This window comes from Lycorma delicatula, chromosome 10, assembly GCF_047948215.1.
Source record: "Lycorma delicatula isolate Av1 chromosome 10, ASM4794821v1, whole genome shotgun sequence".
NCBI classification, from domain to species: Eukaryota; Metazoa; Arthropoda; class Insecta; order Hemiptera; family Fulgoridae; genus Lycorma; species Lycorma delicatula.
In genome coordinates, this window is record NC_134464.1 from 110,697 (window position 1) to 130,485 (window position 19,789).

A 19,789-nucleotide genomic window follows, 5' to 3' on the forward strand; every position below is an offset into this window, starting at 1 on the left:
ATCTTAGTTTAGAAAATAAAATTTATGCAAAAAGACTGTTTTTTTCCAGTTTGTGCAATATTCATTATAAGATGATCAAAGATGACTATACATTTTACAGATATTATCTATGAAATAAAAATTCTTAGAAATAAAACTATTTGAATTTGATCGTGATGGAAGATGAAACTTTGTATTTTCAGTATAATTTTATACTAAACATCAGTGCTAAATGGATGTCACCATTTAGCAATTCTGGTAAATACAGTAAAGGAAAAAATACTTCACTAAGGGATAAACCTTTGGAAGCAATTGTACTATTAATTACTAGTACACAGCAGAAATAGAAAAAAAGCATAATTTGTATTACCTACAGTTTGACTCCTTCAGTATTTTCAATTTTAATTATCCTTGTTGTCCATACTACACCGTCAATGGACATTTCTATAAGAACTCTGGAACACTTATTGAAAAAAAATTTGTTGGGTTCAAATTAAGGGCATCAAGTGATTGATTTCATTTTAATGACAGTTCGTAAATTCACATAATTCCTGGATATATTTGTCCAGGAATTTTTGAAATGAAAAAAATAGTATTAGTCTCAACAATCTACTCCAGATTTGTCTCACTGCGATTATTTCTTATTTTTAAAATTAAAGTTATCATTGAAAGAGTATCTTCTTCATGATGTTATAGACATCTATCGTGGAGTGACTCAAAGTATATCAAAAGAAGATTTGCAGATGTTTCTCCAATAATTGCTAGATCCTGCCATTCAATCTTTACGTAAAACTAGCAGTTAATGATGTTAAAGAACAATTTAGATCTGGAGTATCAGTGCGAGGTGAAAAGATAAAGATGCTACTATTTGCTAATGATATAGTAATTTTAGCTGAGAGTAAAAACGATTTAGAAGCAACAATGAATGGCATGAAGTCCTACACAAGAACTATCACATGAAAATAAACAAGAACATAATGAATTGTAGTGGAATTAATGTAGATGGACCACTTAGTATAAAAATAGGAAGAAAAAAATTATGGAGGTAGAAGAGTTTTGTTATTTGGGAAGTAGAATTACTAAAGATGGACAAAGCAGGAGCGATATAAAATGCCGAATAGCACAGGCGAAATGAGCTTTCAGTCAGAAATGTAATTTGCTTATGTTAAAAATTAACTTAAATGTCGGGAAAACATTTTTGAAAGTATATGTTTGGAGCGTAGTTGTACATGGAAGCGAAACATGAATGATCAGAGTACCTGAGAAGAAAATATTAGAAGTTTCTGAAATGTGGTGCTATAGGAAAATGTTAAAAATCGGATGGGTGGATAAAGTAACAAATGAAAAGGTGTTGCGGCAAATTGATGAAGAAAGAAGCAGTTGGAAAAGTATAGTTAAAAGAAGAGACAAACTTATAGACCACATATTAAGGCATCCTAGACTAGTCGCTTTAATATTGGAGGGACAGGTAGATGGGAAAAATTGTGCAGGGAGGCAATGTTTGGAATATGTAAAACAAAATGTTAGGGATGTAGGATGTAGGAGTATACTAAAATGAAACAACTAGCGCTAAATAGGGAATCTTGGAGAGCTGCATCAAACCAGTCAAATGAGTGAACAAAAAAAAAGTTATTTTTCTACAGAATTCTATTATATTTAAAGATTTCATCATATTTTTAGAAATGCATGTAATATTTGTTTATAAATATTGCTTATTTTTCAATTTTCTGCTGTGATTTGTATTTGATAAATTCTTCAAATTTGATAAAGGATTTGATGCAAAATGGAAATGATAGCTTCAGTATACAATGTCTAGTAAATCTCTTTGGATGAACTAAAAAAGTTAAGGTGCAAAATAGAAGTGAGTACGTGACCCATGCTTTACATTGTGGTTGTGAAAATAGACTACTTTTTTTATATATTACTTTGTTGTAAAGAAAATTATCTTTTATTTGTCTTTACTGGGTAATCCATTTTCTAAAAGCATGTTTTAAATTTTTTTTAGGGGGCATAAATATTGTAAAATATGTGTTTTTTTAACATTTTCTATTTATTGCAATCCCTCATTTAGATTTGTGAAAAAGACTTGGTTGATTATAAACTAATGGAATAATCATGTATGTTAACATATTTCAAAATTTTCAAAATTATCTCAACATAATACTCTTTTTATTTTATTGGGTATCAATATTAATAAATTAATTTTTTGTTGGATTAATAAAAAACAGAATTCACCAATGGAGAAATCCCTTTTTGTCCTTAGACCATCTTCAGTCTTGTTTCACAATTAGAACCTAATACTTATGCTGAAATTATATAATATAAAAAAGGAAGGAGGAAACTAATAAAAATGACATTTCTTTCTTTTTATGAAAAAGTTTTTTTTTTTTAATTTTTTATTTATTTACAGGCTCAAATGGCATATAGAGAAGCAATACAATGGAATACACCTGATCTTTCACCGCCTTTAGCAATATTTGCCTCTTCACCACCATCATACAATGTTCCACCGCTAACTAAATCATCGCCATGTCATCTATCATCGTGCTTTGATCACTCAAGATGTGCATTAACATCTGGATTACCAGTTTATTTGTATGAATATGATGATGTGTTACCAATTTCTTCATTTCTACGTACTGGTATATTGCAGACTGTCGGTTATAATCCTCATTATACATCTAATCCTAAAGAAGCATGTATTTATATTGTACTTATTGGTGAAGGTGAAGGCTCAGTTAATTTAAGTCATCTTAAGAAATTACCGTATTGGGGTGGTGATGGTAAGTTTTTAAATAATAATTTCTTGCTAAAAATTAGTAAATTAAATTAGTATAGTTGAATTGATAAAAGTTGGCTCTGATTAAATTATTACCAATAAATGTTTTCGAAAATTGAGGTTTGTCAATTGGCAAATTTATAAATAAATACTTATTCAGGTAGTCTATAATTTTACATTGTGTAGCTCTAATCAACATTTGATAAGTGTGCTAATCTAATGATTGAAAAAGGAATTACTCCAATATTTTTACACACTGAGTAATCAAAGAAAATTGTGGCGAAACCTTGGTCAGAGCAGCTTCACAAAATATAAGATTAATGAAAAAAAAACTGCGCAATACTGTGCCAGAAGAACAATTTTTGTTTCTGATGCTGTTCTATTTAACAGTAAGAAACGCACTGATTTTTCAGAGTACAATACATTACATAAGTTCAATTAACCACTAGACCCAACATACAAGCATTAAGTTTCAACTCGCTCACCACTACTCATTGCGTTAGCTCGTATGAAAAACACAATCAACATAACCTCAAATGTTTTTTGACCTTAAATTGAACTTAACTCAAAAATTACTTAACTAATCTTCATCAAATTTTTAGATGTCCATGCCCAACTTTACATACACTAACTAGTACAGCATACCTAGAAATTGAACTACTACTTTTGGAGATTTTCAAGCCACAAAATTTTATAAATAAGCCTATAAGTGTGTGCATATATATATATATATATATATATATATATATATATATGAATGTTTTTAAACATACATATTTAACGTGTTTAAACCATAATTCAACTGAATGGTTTTGTTCATATTATTTATACCTAAAAACATAAAGAAGATTCATTTTCACCTCCTGTTCACACCATGTTACTGAAAGTAATATCGTACTTTCTGTAAAAGAAAGAAGTTACTAGTATAGCCTGTATTTAATTTTTTTAAAATATCAATTGTGTGAAATAATAGTGATGCAGTTATGTGAAGTTGAATAAAATTAGTTTAATTAATAAAGTATAATATTATTTATAACATAGAAATTTAGAAAATGTTAATTGAAAGATTTAAGTTTAAGTAATTGTAAAGAAACAAAAAAATTCTGTTGAATTTTTAAAATGTTCTGTTAAATTGTATTTCTGTTTAATTACTGTTATTTAAAAATTCATCCTTGAAATATTTTTAGATGTTTTTGATCATTAAATTTTTAATTAATTTGTTAATTTTTTTTCAGTAACAGTGGAAGCGTAATGGCATTGTTTTTTTTAAAATGTTTATGAGGTTTAATCAAAAAGTAACAAGAATTTTTTATTTTCTCCAAAAGTATTTGTTCTTTCTTCAATTTATGCTTTTCCCTTCAAAGTAGTCCCCTGTTTTATACATTTATGTCAACTTAACTTCCAGTTTAAAAAACACTGGTGAAAATGCTCTTTCTTTATCATCTTGAACTCAGCTTGCAATTTTACCGTTATCTCATCTAGTGTTGAAAGTGTTGACCTTTTAATTTTGGGAAATAAGAAAACAACACAGGGAGGGCTGGAAAATTGGGTGGTTGTGGCATCACAACAACAGTGTTATATCTTACCAAGAACTGTTGGATAAGTAAAGTGTTACACGGTGTCGTGCAAAATCCACTAGTTGTCCCTCCAAAGTTTGGGTCACCTCACCTCCAAAGTTGGTTCATGCAGATTGTGTAAAACTAATAGGTAGAACTCCTTGTTGACTCTACGTCCTTGTAGTAAGGAATTCATGTGGAGAATTTTATTTTATTGTAGGAAATGTTAAAAGGATCTTCATATTTAACTAAACTTGAGTCCTATTTTGGTTTTGGCTCCTCAGAAAACTTCCATTTAGACAGTTGAGCCTTCGTCTCGATGTCCTACACTTATACCCACATTTCATCTCCAGTTACGATGCATTTGACCGAGTCTGGGGCATCAGCTATGTCAGTATGTATTTGTTCAGTGGTGATTACACAGTGTTTTTTTGTTGAAAATTTAACAGTTTTGGTACAGATTTGGCTTCCATCTGTTTCATGTTAAAAACTTTAGTAGAAATCGCTTTGCTTGAGCAATATAAATTCCTATTTCTTCAGCAACTTCTCTAATGGTGATTCTGTCATTAGCAAGCACAGTATCATTAATGTTTTTGACATTTTCATCAGTGATTGATGTGCTAAGGTGCCCAGACCTCGTGTCATCCAACATGTCTTTTTGCGCTTCATGAATGTGTTTGTACTGCTCATAAACTTATGGTTGTGACGTAGCATTGTCACCAAAGACCTTAAACCTTTTAAATGCTTTGCTGCACTTAATTAAATGTTTAATGCAAAATTTCAGATAAATTCTCTGATCCATCATTTCGCCACACAAAAAATCACCAAACACAATAACGTACATCTTGTTTTTTTGCTTACCAAACACAAACTGAATGTTACAGCTGGCTAAAAATTGACATGTACATCACTGACAGTATTATCAGTATATAGAATAAAGATTCACAAGATATCGCATGCACTTCAAAAGTTCTTGTTATTTTTTTATCAAACTTTGTACTATCTATTATATAAGTAGTTCTGTTTAGTAGCTTTATTTGAGTGAAGCCATTTTTTAGGATAATTTTTTTCAACTGACTTCAATAAAAGGAGAAGGTCCATATTATACTTTTTTTTTAATGAATATTAAATATTACTGTTCACCAGATAGAATGATTTATATGGTTTATCTTTAATTATTTAATGAAAAAATAAAATTTTGATAGTTTAAAGGGAAAAAGTTTTTGTCAAAAATTGGCTTAATTTTTAATCTTCTGATTGAAGAATATATTTTTTTTATGATTAAGCAGTATTGAATTATAAATAATAAGGTTTAGGTTAATATTGCTATGATTTTCATAAATAATTTGACCAAACTTGGTCAGATTACTTCTGCGTATAATGCATTGATGCTATTAAATTTTCAACTTAAAAGGTCAAGAGAGTGAGGCTGTAGAACAAGGTCATTCTCAATATCTCGAGATTTTGCTTAATGAAGGTCATATTTTTTCTTAGGAACGTTGTTTATTAACAATTAAAAAATAACAATATTTGCAAAAAACGTTTTTTTGCAAAATCACACAGATGTAGGACTTTGTCGGAACATGGCGCCATGTTCCGGGAAAGTTCTACAACTGTGTTGTCAGCTTTTTAAATTTGACTTTAACTTCTTAAAGTCAAAATATAAAGAGTACTGTAAAAGGATATTTTTTTAGGTTTTAGTGTAATTTTTTGAAATTTTTTTTTGAAATGGTAGTACATTGTAATAATGAAAAAGTTAGAATTTCTAATTTCGTCTATGTGGTCTAAATTTGTCTACACCAGGCTTTGATCTGGTCACTGCTTTTATGTTATGAAAACTCATTCTGAGGATAATATATCTTGCAAATATATGTTATATTTTAGATAAGAATATATTTATCACTTCATTTAAAATGTTTTTTTTTTTTTTGTATTGCAGGAAGAAATCATTTACTACTTTATTTCTCAAGGCAGGATCTTTCATTAAAATATGTACCTGTATCACCAGAATTAACTTCAAGAGCTATTGTTGTCCAATCTACATTTTTATTTAATAATTTTAGAAGAGGATTTGATATTATAGTACCACCTGTGCTTGGGGCACCTGGTGGTGATGTTTGGGAAGAAGCAGCTTCTATGTTACCCGCTCGTAGAAAAGTATTTATATCATTTCAAGGGAAACGTAATGCTGTCACTATTAAACCTGGCATTGAAACTGATGATGATGATGATGAAGATTTTGTGACTGAATTCAATTGTATGTATTTATTTTATATATATATATATATATATATATTTGTTATTGTATTTGTCTATAAATTCTGTACTCTTCCTGGTAAATTGTTTTATACTTTTGTCTTTGGCATATATATATATATATATATATATATTTATTTTTTAAAAATCAATCCTTTCAAAACCCGTGTCACCTGTGTACTAATAATTATATAATGTAAATCAACTCGATCCACCCAAGAACAGAATTAAGAGATATCTTACCTTATTTTGTTGTACTTTTATAGAATCCCATATCATCAGTTGTACTTAAAAAAAGTACCTTTTGTATAATTACATATTAAACGTAAAAAAATATTAAAATTAAAGATTAAAAAGTTAAAAAATAATAGATTAAAATACAAACATATATGCAAGGTATATGGAGTCAATTAGGTAACATGCATGTGGTCAGCCAAATACAATACTGATTCTATTTAAGTAAATGAAATTTCTATATAATATCTATGAAAGTGCTGCAGTCTAAAATGCAGCCTAAAATGTTCATAAAATCTGGCTTTAAATGATTGTTGGTTTTACCTATATAAATATCCTCACAATAATAGACAATAATATTAAAATATAATTTTATTTACTACTTATTTACTATTTCATAAATAGGGTCCAAGAGAATTATCTCCCACAACAAAAACATTTATAGATATTATTTAAATTTTTATTTCATAGCCAAAAAAATTATTTATTCTTTTTGTCCATAAATAATTTTTGATCATTTACTGTAAATAAATTATGTCATTCGAATGGTTTACATTCTTGGATTATTATATATAATAACATGCTATGTAATTCAAGCTTTTCCCTGAAATTTTGCATCACATGACTGAACATTACTAGATGGGTTTGAGTTTTGCCAAGAATTCACTGGCAAAGTTTGTTCATTGTCTTTAGCTTACATTCGTAAAGTCTGGTGCAGTTTTAAATTATTGCAATTTAGAAAAAAAAAGAGGGAGACATGAAACAAGGGCAAATTAAGGATAAACATTTTAAGATTTCATGTTGTGTTCAGTAAAATTCAGTGTGAGCTGCGTGAGTCATATTTCATACACCAGTGTGGTGTAGTCCACTTCTTGCTATAGTTTGTAGAGGACATCAGGACTGACAGTTGAAGACTTAAGATCTGGAGGCTATTGCTTTCATCCATCTCTTAGTAGTAATATCATTATTACTAATATGCTGTCATCAGTAATAACATGCTATAGCTGGTGTTTGTATTCCTTGAACAATGTATATTTTTATATTATAAATATTAGGTCTGTTCAGAAAAATTGAACATTTTAAATTACATGCCAATGGAGAAATTTAATTGAGTGCAGTTGGCAGAATTGTTCCGCATTTTTGTGATGAGTGATTTTCAGGAGCGACGATGCAACATAAAATTTTGTGTGAAACTGGGAAAACTTTCACAGAGACGTTTCAACTTTTGTAACAAGTTTACGCAGATGATGGTCTGGATCGATTGGACTGTTATGAATGGTTTTCACAATTTAAAAGTGATCATCAATTGAAGATGACATTTAACCAAGAAGGCCAATGATTTAATTTCTTAGAGTTTCTTTTCACAGAGAATCGAATTCATATTTAAACGGTAGAATAAATTAAATTTGTGCTTAAATTGTTGGCAGCTCACAAACATCGTCTAGAAACTGTTGAAACCATTCCCAGTATTGAATTCTCTTTGCACAGTCTCTGGCCAATAACTTTTGAATCGCTTTATATGGGACAAGACTGAGCGTATTACAAATTCCCTTGTTGCAGTTGTTTTTCTGTTAAACTAACTTTTGTACGAATTTGTTAAGACTACATCACATAGTAGTCGATATGTCTTCATAAGTACTGATGGCCTACCACTTCACTCATATTTCTTTACTGATCCAATCTTATTTTTCATTTCATTCAATTCTTCCATAGGATGAAAATCTAATAAAAATTATAAACCGATCTTATTACTCTTCTGTACTGTTCTATACTTAAAAAGTTCTGGCAAGAACGCAAGGCTCAAACAGTCCTATCAAAGAGACTTTGATAATGGCTGACCAAAATGATATTATGTGGTCATAAAAAATTATATATATATATATATATATATATATGTCTCTTCTTTTAATTAAATTTTTCCAAATGCTTCTTTCTTCATCAATTTGTCGCAAAACCTTTTCATTTGTCACTTATCCACCCATATGATTTTTAACATTCTCCTATAGCACAACATTTCAAAATCTTCTAATCTTTTCTTTTCAGGTACTCCAATTGTCCAAGTTTCACTTGAAAGTATAACTTTCAAAAATGTTTTCCTGACGTTTAATTAATTTTTGATGTAAAAAAATTATATTTCTGAATAAAGGCTCATTTCACCTGTGCTATTCGGCATTTTATATCGCTCCTACTTTGCCCATCTTTAGTAATTCTACTTCCCAGATAACAAAATTCTTCTACGTCCATAATCTTTTCTCTTCCAATTTTTATATTCAGCGGCCAATCTACAATATTTCTACTACATTTCATTACTTTTGTTTTGCTCTTGTTATGTTCATGTGCTAGTTCTTGTGTAAAACTTCTTCCAAATCTTTCAATGTTTCTTCTAAATCTTTTTTACTCTCGGCCATAATTACCATATCATCAACAAATCGTAGCATTTTTATCTTTTCACCTTGTACTGTTACTTCGGATCTAAATTGTTCTTTAATATCATTTACTGCTAGTTCTATGTAAAGATTAAAAAGTAACAGGAATAGGGAACATACTTGTCGAACTCCCTTTTTTATTACAGCTTCTTTCTTTTGTTCTTCAATTATTACTGTTGTTGTTTGGTTCCTATAAATGTTAGCAATTTTTCTTCTATCTCTGTAATTGAAACCTAAATTTTTTAAAATGCAGAACATTTTATTCCAGTTTATGTTATCAAATGCCTTTTCCAAGTCTATAAATGCCACGTATGCAGGTTTGTTTTTCTTTAATCTTCCTTCTACTGTTAATCTGAATGCTAAAATTGCTTCCCTTGTCCCTATACTTTTCCTGAAACCAAATCTGTCTTCTCCTAACACTTCCTCCACTCTCCTCTCAATTCTTCTGTATAGAATTCTAGTTAAGATTTTTGATGCATGACTAGTTAAACTAATTGTTCTGTATTCTTCACGTTTATCTGCCCCTGCTTTCTTTGGTATCATTACTATAACATTTTTTTTGTAGTCTGACGGAAATTCCGCTTTTTCATAAATATTACACACCAGTTTGTATAATCTATCAATCGCTTCCTCACCTGCACTGCGCAGTAATTCTACAGGTATTCCGTCTATTCCAGGAGCCTTTCTGCCATTTAAATCTTTTAATGCTCTCTTAAATTCAGATCTCAGTATTGTTTCTCCCATTTCATCCTCCTCAACTTCCTCTTCTTCCTCTATAACACCATTTTCTAATTCATTTCCTCCGTATAACTCTTCAATATATTCCACCCATCTATCGACTTTACCTTTCGTATTATATATTGGTGTACCATCTTTGTTTAACACATTATTAGATTTTAATTTATGTACCCCAAAATTTTCCTTAACTTTCCTGTATGCTCCGTCTATTTTACCAATGTTCATTTCTCTTTCCATTTCTGAACACTTTTCTTTAATCCACTCTTATTTCGCCAGTTTTCACTTCCTGTTTATAGCATTTCTTAATTGCCGATAGTTCCTTTTACTTTCTTCATCACTAGCATTCTTATATTTTCTACGTTCATCCATCAGTTGCAATATATCGTCTGAAACCCAAGGTTTTCTACCGGTTATCTTTATTCCGCCTAAGTTTGCTTCTGCTGATTTAAGAATTTCCTTTTTAACATTCTCCCATTCTTCTTCTACATTTTCTACCTTATCTTTTTTACTCAGACCTCTTGCGATGTCCTCCTCAAAAATCTTCTTTACCTCCTCTTCCTCAAGCTTCTCTAAATTCCACCGATTCATCTGACACTTCAGGTTTTTAAACCCCAATCTACATTTCATTATCACCAAATTATGGTTGCTATCAATGTCTGCTCCAGGGTAAGTTTTGCAGTCGACGAGTTGATTTCTAAATCTTTGCTTAACCATGATATAATCTATCTGATACCTTGCAGTATCGCCTGGCTTTTTCCAAGTGTATATTCTTCTATTATGATTTTTAAATTGAGTGTTGGCAATTACTAAATTATACTTTGTACAAAATTCTATAAGTCGGCCCCCTCTTTCATTCCTTTTGCCCAGCCCGTATTCACGCACTATATTTCCTTCCTTGCCTTTTCCAATGGTTGCATTCCAATCTCCAACTATTATTAAATTTTCATCTCCTTTTACGTGTTTAATTGCTTCATCAATCTCTTTGTATACACATTCTACCTCATCATCATCATGGGCGCTTGTAGGCATATAGACGTTAACAATCGTTGTCGGTTTAGGTTTTGATTTTATCCTTATTACAATGATTCTATCGCTATGCGTCTTGAAATACTCCACTCTCCTCCCTATCTTCTTGTTCATCACGATACCTACTCCTGCCTGCCCATTATTTGACGCTGAGTTAATTACTCTAAAATCGCCTGACCAAAAGTCTCCTTCCTCTTCCCACCGAACCTCACTAATTCCTACTATATCCACATTTACCCTATCCATTTCCCTTTTTAAATTTTCTACCCTACCAACCTTTTTTAAGCTTCTAACATTCCACACTCCGACTCGTAGAATGTTATTTTTTACTTTTCTGGTGATCCCTTCCTTAGTAGTCCTCACCCAGAGATCCGAACGGGGGACTATTTTACCAAGGAAGGCGCCTCCATTATTGCTTTTGAAAATGCAGAGAGCCACATTTTCTTGGAAAAAAAACAGCTGTAGTTTTCCATTGCTTTCAGCTGCGCAGTACTCAGAGGACTGAGTGATGTTGATTTGGCCGTTTAAGTCATTGTGACTCACGCCCCTAACAACTACTGAAAGAGCTGCTGCCCTCTTTCAGGAATCATTCCTTAGTCTGGCTCTCAACAGATACCTCTCCGATATAGTTGCACCTTCGGTCCAGCTACTCTGTATCCCTGAGCACTGAATCCGCTCACCAACGGCAAGGTCTCATGATTCATAGAGGAGGTATTAGACCAACCACCTTTAAAATTTTTTGTATTAAATCATTCAAATCTCAAACTTATCTTTGCTGTAACTTTCAATAAAACCCCAAGCAAAAACGTCCAGAGAAGTGATATCTGAGAGATGTAGGTGGCCATGCAGTTGGACTTCGTCTGATCCAATATCTGGAGAAGTGTTTTGTCATGATAAGTGTTGTGGAGCACCATTTTGTTGAAAACTGAATCTTCCAGGAATCTTAGAAACAGCAAACATCTGAAACATGTAGACGCATGTGTGCCCTGTCACAGTGGACTCTATGAAAAAAACACTTCTCCGACACCATTTTTTCCCCATCATAGCCGACACTTACTTTCAGTATGTTCCTTTCATTCTTGATTACTGTATGGGGTTTGTTTTCGGTACAACAAATTTGACAGTTGTCTTTAATTATCCCAAATGTATGAAAAGTATCCTCATCACTAAATAAAATATTATTAAGATTCTTTTTAATACCTCTATAATTATCTCTGCAGCAAACTGATATAATTGGTGGTAATCATTTGGTTTAATGTGAAGAATCAGTTGTAATGTACACTTCCAAATGGAGTGCTTATGACCGATGTCGTGAACAGTAGAAAAAGGAATCTTCAGTCCGTAACTAGATCGCGTAATAGACTTATCGGGCAGTGAACATATCACTTACTTTATGCACAGTCTCTTAACTAACTGAAACCTTCTGATGATTTCCAGTTTGTGAAACCCATCTTCTAGTCTCCAGTTCATATCCTTGGAATACAATAGATTTGGATGTAGGAGAATTGACATTCAATTCAGTTCATACAAATGCATAACTGATTGAAAGCAAAGCATGAACTGAATATTTTTTGTGGGGGTCTGCATCTTGATGGACTACTACAATTGCATTCAATTCGGTTTGTATATGCTGCTGACTCTAAGAGTATACTGAACAAATTTTTGAGATACATTCTGTCATTTGACCCTAGATTTAAGAGATTACTATGACCGTTTTCTTAAATGTAGGCAATTAGTTTTGGATGCTTTCAGCCCAGACTTCCTGTATATAAAACACATGGGTAGGTCTGATACATGCATATTGATAGAACGTATATAATAAATATATTTACCTGTTATAAATTTGCAAAATAGTTTTGTTTTCCTAAAACATACTTGTGATAATAAAGTTTCAACCAAATGTGTAAATATAAGATAAGTAAAGTACCTTATTATAATTAAGTTAACTCATTGATGATTAATTAATATCCAAAACCACTTTGATTATGAATATATCTTTAAAATATTCAATTTTTTTATACGTGTTAATGTTATTGTAATTCAAATAGTTTTACGTTATTCATAATTACCTTTGAATTATTAGTAATTTTTTATTTACAGGAACCTCCAAGGGAAGTACCAAGAATCGCATTACTCAAAAGAGATGTGTAAATAAATAATTCAGTATATGATGGAATTATGAAAGAAAAATCCATTGAATATAATCAAAGTTATAATTCAAAATCACATTTAAATGTTCATACAAAAACGAAAAATTATGATTGTAATTTCTGCCAAAAATGTTTTAGTGATGTTTCTTAATTAAAGATGCATATTAATTTACACACCAAGGAGAAAAATTATGTATGTAAATTTTGTCAAAAGTCATTTAATATTAAAAGCAATTTAACGACACATCTTAATATTCATAAAAATGAGAGAAATTATGTTTGCAACTTTTGTCAAATGTCATTTAATTGTAAAAGCTATTTAAAGAGACATCTTAATGATCATACAAAAGAGAAAAATTATGTTTGTACATTTTGTGAGAAGTCTTTTAATCAAAGTTCTATTTTAAATATATTTAAATACATAAAATATAATATTTAAATTACATTTAAATATTCATACAAAAGAGATAAATTATGTTTGTACATTCTGTCAGAAGTCTTTTAATCAAAGTTCTAATTTAAAATCGCATTTAAATATTCATACTAAGGAGAAAAGTTATATTTGTAACTTTTGTCAAAAGTCATTTAATAATAAAACTTGTTTCGACACGCATATTAATATTCATACAAAAGAGAAAAATTATATTTGTAATTTTTGTCAGAAGTGTTTTTATGAAATTTCTAATTTAAATATTCATACTAAGGAGAAAAATTATATTTGTAACGTAATTATATTTGAAAAATTATGTATGTAAATTTTGTCAAAAATCATTTAATGCCAGAAGCAATTTAGAGACATGTAAATATTCATACAAAAGAATAAAAATAATGTTTGCAACTTTTGTCAGAAGTCTTTCAGGGAAAGTTATGCTTTAAAAGTACATTTAAATATTCACAGAAAAGAGAAAAATTATGTTTGTAACTTTTGTCAGTAGTCTTTTAATCAAAATTCTACTTTAAAATCACATTTAAGAATTCATACTAGGGGAAAAAATATATTTATAATTTTTGTCAAAAGTCGTTTAATAATAAAAATCATTTAAAGAGACATCGTAATATTCATACAAAAGAGGACGATTTTACTTGTAACTTCTGCCAAAAGTTGTTTTATCGCATTTGTGATTTTAAAAAACACATTTATTTCCACTCTAAATAAAAAAATTAATGCTTGTAACATTTATCAAAAATCTTTTAAGTTTTTTATTGTGCATATTACATACCAATGTGCATGGCACATTGGTATGTAATATTTTTATACATAAAAAATCTTTTAATAGAGTTATATTTTAGAAAGACATCTTAACGTTATTCTTATTAGAGAATCGTTATGACCTTTAAAATTCTTATAGTAAGAAAATTGATTAAGAAAAAATTAATAGCATTCTTTCAAGTGTGTGTAATTTAAGATTCGGATAACAAAATTTATTTAATGTTTATAATTTATTTAACATTACATTTTTCTCACTTTTATATGTTGCAACTAAAGGTGGAGAGGTTTCAATTTATATATTACTGTATTTTATAATGTGTGGGTATGTTTATGAACATTTTAAGTCCAGAACCATGGCAATCAGAAAATTTGGTGTAAAGAGGTGTGTGTAAAGTTCTTAAGTGAGACTTGTTATACAAATCACAAGTTACATGTGTTTTTCTTGAACATTTTTTCCTCAACTGCATTTTCACAAATAACAGTGACATGAATGAATTTAAAGCCTCATTGTGATTTTATATTAAAGTTAACTTATCTGATATCTGTGCCGCAACTAGTTTCACTGTTTTCCTCCATGCTTTTATGAATACCATCGTTTAATTTTAATGGTTCTGAAAATTCAAAATAAATTAAACTTTAGAAAAGGCAATAGAAATTGTTTGTTCAGTTTAAAAGATTATAATTTATCCAGCTTATTAATTTTACACATACTATTTGTTCCGCACAAGATCTTCCCTTTCTAAACCACCCTGATGTATTCTCAAAGTTGTTTATTGATGTGCAATGTGTATTCTCTACAACTTTTGTAAGATTTTATAGATTACTGAAAGAAGAGAAATTCCTTTGAAATTATTAACTTCCATTTTGTCTCTTTTTTCTGTGTCCCAAATGTTCTAAAAATAATTTCTCTAATAGATCATATATTAATTATCTAATATTCATAATTTTAAACATTGCATTGTTATTCTCACCAGATGCTTTATTATTTTTTAGAAATATGATTATATATTCTTTATTTTTTGTTTATTTGGGGGATTTGAGTTTTTTAGTTAAGTTACTGGTTTCAAACAGTTGAGCTTTTCTTTGGGGTTCTTAGCTGTTTCAATAGTTTTTCATAATAATTTGCTAAAGTTTTTCTATCACAAGTTTATTCGACTTAATTAAAAATATTTTTACTTAAATTTTATCTGCAATTAATTTTTTAGAAATTAATTTTCTTTGTGAGTAGACTTATTTTATTGTAATGAAAATCTCAATTTATTTAAATTTCAGTTTTAGAAATACACGTATAAAATATAATTGTAATTCTTATGTGATGATAATAATATTTTGTTTATAATATAAAATATTTCAGAATTATGTATTTTGATTTTTTAATATATCCGTGAAATTGAAACTTATGGATTAAATGATAATTTATATATGTTTATTTAATTTTAAAAGTTGTATTATCGATTAATTTTCAAATGTACATCCCACGTGGTTCATTTTTTAATCTAATAAACAAAGTTTTACAGAAAACAGATTGTTTTTTTATTTAAAACATTCCTTTTTATAAAAATAAATAGATTGTATTAGTGTGACTGAATGCAAGTTTATTAAAAATATTTTGTGTTATGATCATTAAAACTAAATTAAGCTACCCTTTTTGCCCAACCTACATATGGTGAAAGTGTTACTAAAGTATGTGTACATCCAGGTCCTTGGATTTCTGTAACCTTAACCTTTCCATTTTAAATGTTTAGTGTTCCAACTGTGGAGTTCTGATTTTGGTGGCATCTTATCAAAAAATGGATTGTTTTGAGATGCAGCATTTATAAAAATATCATTTTTTTATCTTTAGTGATCAAATAGTAATTAAGTGTCTTTAGGGGCATAATTAGAGGTTTTTAGGGGCATCGAATACTTCGGTCATTAGCCCCATCCCACTTCAAAAAAAAAAATTAAAAAAAGGTTCAATAAACACATTCTCATAAAAAAATGATCAAAATTTCACATTCTTCTATAATTTCAAATCCAAAAGTTACCGCCTAGGCTTTCCTTTCAGCCATCCTTTCTTGTGTTTTTCCATTCTGCGAACGGCCTCAACTTCCGATGACAGTGTGTCTGAGGCTTCGGACATGGCATCGTCTTCTCTTTCTGATGCCAATGACGTTCTGCCGGCTTACATCAGGTGATGAAAGCTTCATTGGTGCTGTAAGCATCGTTGCAATTGAATCTAAACTCGCAAGCGATGCACTTTTGGCGGCTGATGAACTTGATTCAATGTCTAAGGCTGTGCTTGGGCCGGCTGATACAGATGCTCTCGCCACAGCTGTTCTCTGAGCTTTTGGAGCCTCTGTACGTACAGTTTTATTATCGTCTGAGTCTGGTGCTTTTTCAATAATTACTTGCACCTTCATTTTGGTTGACTCAGATTTTTCTTGTACTCTTGTCACAGTATCACTTTGACTCGTCGTCAGAGTGATCTTTTGATCTTTGTCAGATAAATCAAGACTTTTCTTCATTACGTCTATTGATGGCGTTATAATCGAAGGTTTTGCCAGTTTTTTAAACTGCGCTGGTACGGGTCTTATGTCAACGATGTCATTCCGGGAATGAGCCTTCTCATGTTTACTTAGTTGTGTCTGATGAGTCGACTCGATCTTGGAATCGATGATTCTTTCTATCATTGTTGTGAGACTTGGTGCCATCGTATTAAGCAACTGCTTCACGTTGATTTTAGATTTGGGGGGGAGCAGCAGCTGCTTCTGCGAATGTAGTCGATGGTCTAGGTGTATGTAGATTGACTATCTTGTTTGCTTCAGGGTAGCTAACTTTTTGAAGCGTTTTAACTTTCTGAATGGCTGTTTCTAATTTGTATACCGGGCAGTTCCTAGATCGACAGTTGTGGTACCCTTTACAATTAATGCAGACTGGAGGGTCTTTACATGGATCACCCTCATGTATCTTCTTCCACATATACAAATTTCCTGCGCTTCACATCTAGCTGCAGTGTGTCCGAAACGTTGACACTTAAAACATCTCATCGGTTGCAGAATAAATGCCCGTACATCAAGCCGATGGATGCCAGCTCGTACCTTTTCAGGAAGATTTGGCCTATTGAATGTCAAAACATGCGAGGCCGAAGGAAGAATCTCACCATTCTATCTCATAGTAAGTCTGCGACAATGTGTCACTCCCTGACTAGACATTTCCTGCACTATTTCTTCTTCAGTACAGTTAAGAAGATCACGGCAAACAACAACTCTGGATGTATTAAGTGTACTATGCGGTTGGACAGTAACCGCAAATTCACCGATCTTCAACGCCTGGACTTTCTCGCTTTGCATGTCGTTGATAGTTTCGACATGTAATCCATTAAACGTCTTACGGATTTTCTTGACAGGACCACCAGCACAATTAGTAATCTTTCTAGCAATTAACAATGGACTTACCTTTTGGAAGTTACCATTCTCTTTCATAATGACCAAAAATCTTGGTTTGGGAACATTATTTCCAAACAAAGCTCTTCTTAAATCTTTACTGATTTTATCAGCATCTTTTCTCATCTTATCACTCTCCTTACTTTTTTCCTCTTCGCTTATGGCGAATCGGCGTTTTCTAAACGAGGGTGTTTACGTGCACACTCTGCCACGTTAGTTTGTTCAGGAATATTTATCCCTTCTGTAGCAAGGCTAGCCACCGGGGTACACCCCCACTCCAGGGCTACTAACCTTGGAGGTCCGATCCGGTACTCCGGTGGAATCGGCATATGTCCTGGCAAAGAGCGGATGCGCAGTCTCTGCACTGACTCCAGGCTCCTACTCATCGAAGCCTTTAGATCTCCCATGCACCGACATACATGGGCACCATTGCTACATGCTTGCCATCGCAGGGGGCATGTAGACAACAGAAGGGTCTCCGTTACATCTGCAATAACATTGACCCTGGCCGCCACATCGCCAGCTCTAAGTTTGGTATGTATCCACTTCCTAATCAATAAATTGTTCATATCCTGCAGGTAGCCGAAAAATCCAATCTGTCTGTTGACCTGAAGATGGAGACAGGCCAATAAAGTAATACATCCGAGGAATTTACTCGTTAGCCAGCTATACGTATTGTACATAAGTACAGCTGTTGCCGCCCTGGACGTGGAGTGTAGATGTTGTGTTCCGGACGTGGGGATTACCTACCTCAGGGCAAATCTTTTATTTATCATTATTGTAATGTTACTTTATTTTCTTGTTATGGATAATAATTTAAAGATAATTTGTTCCAGCATTTTTTTTATTTTTTATTTTTGACTCATTTTCATTCTCTTTTTTTCAGTTCGTTTCTTGTTTACATGTGTTGTTTTTACACAAGTTTACATGTGTTTTAACCTAACAGAAAGTACATCAATGAAGTACTGAGAAAGTTCTTTTTGTCGGCTTCAAAAGCCTAAAATTTTTGTATTTTTTTAAAGTAAATTCCAACCTTGCAGTCTTGATCCTAACAGTTCAGCTTCATCTTTTCATAAATTTAAATCCCAAATCAAGTCATTTAATTCACGTTGTGATATAAGATGTGTCTTATTGGAAGATAATTCAAAATCAAAATCATTGTTGTTTTCTTCAGTACTGCCTGATTCTTCATCGCTGCTTTCCAAACATACATTCTCAGATGGCTCAGGAACCAGAATAATTTCACTATAGGTACAGGCCTGATTGTAGATTGCAATGAAGGGTATTTTACAGTCAGTATGTTTAGAATTTTTTACAAATTCCAGACACACTTGTTAAAAAAAAGTAACAATCGGTTACATGATCCTATCGTTCACACCAAACCATAGGTACACCAAATGGCAAAGCCTTTTGTGTACCTTTCAGCCATCCTATTAAACATACAGAACAATTAATACATACTATATGAGGAGCCTGCATCTTATCCTGATCAATTTTACACTGAAAGTTCAATTGACATGCTTTTTTAATTAAAGGTGTAAATGTTTTTTTCTATTTGATTTTACGGTAAACTCGCCACATACATAACAAAGGCCACCCCCATCATATACACAATTTCGAGGCATTATGACACTGCACTATTAATAAACTTAAGACATCAATAAGACTGAACAAAATTAATTCATTCCTAAATTCAGTGCTTAATACAAACACAGCTGTGTTTTCAGCTACATGTTTTGGCCTATTTAGACATGATTAATATTGTCCGTGAAGGCTCACTCTTCAGTATTAGACATATGTGACACTCTTCAGTCACATATTAGACATGATGTCATAATATGTGACTGCGAACGGATTTAATTCTTTTTCTAGTATTGTTTATTTATATCTTACAAATTATGTTAAAATTAAGCGATAAAAAATGAGCTAACAAAATACAATATATAGGAGCTTAAAATGCTAACTTTACGGAAAAATGAAAAACATACTTTAATTAAAATAAAAAAAAAT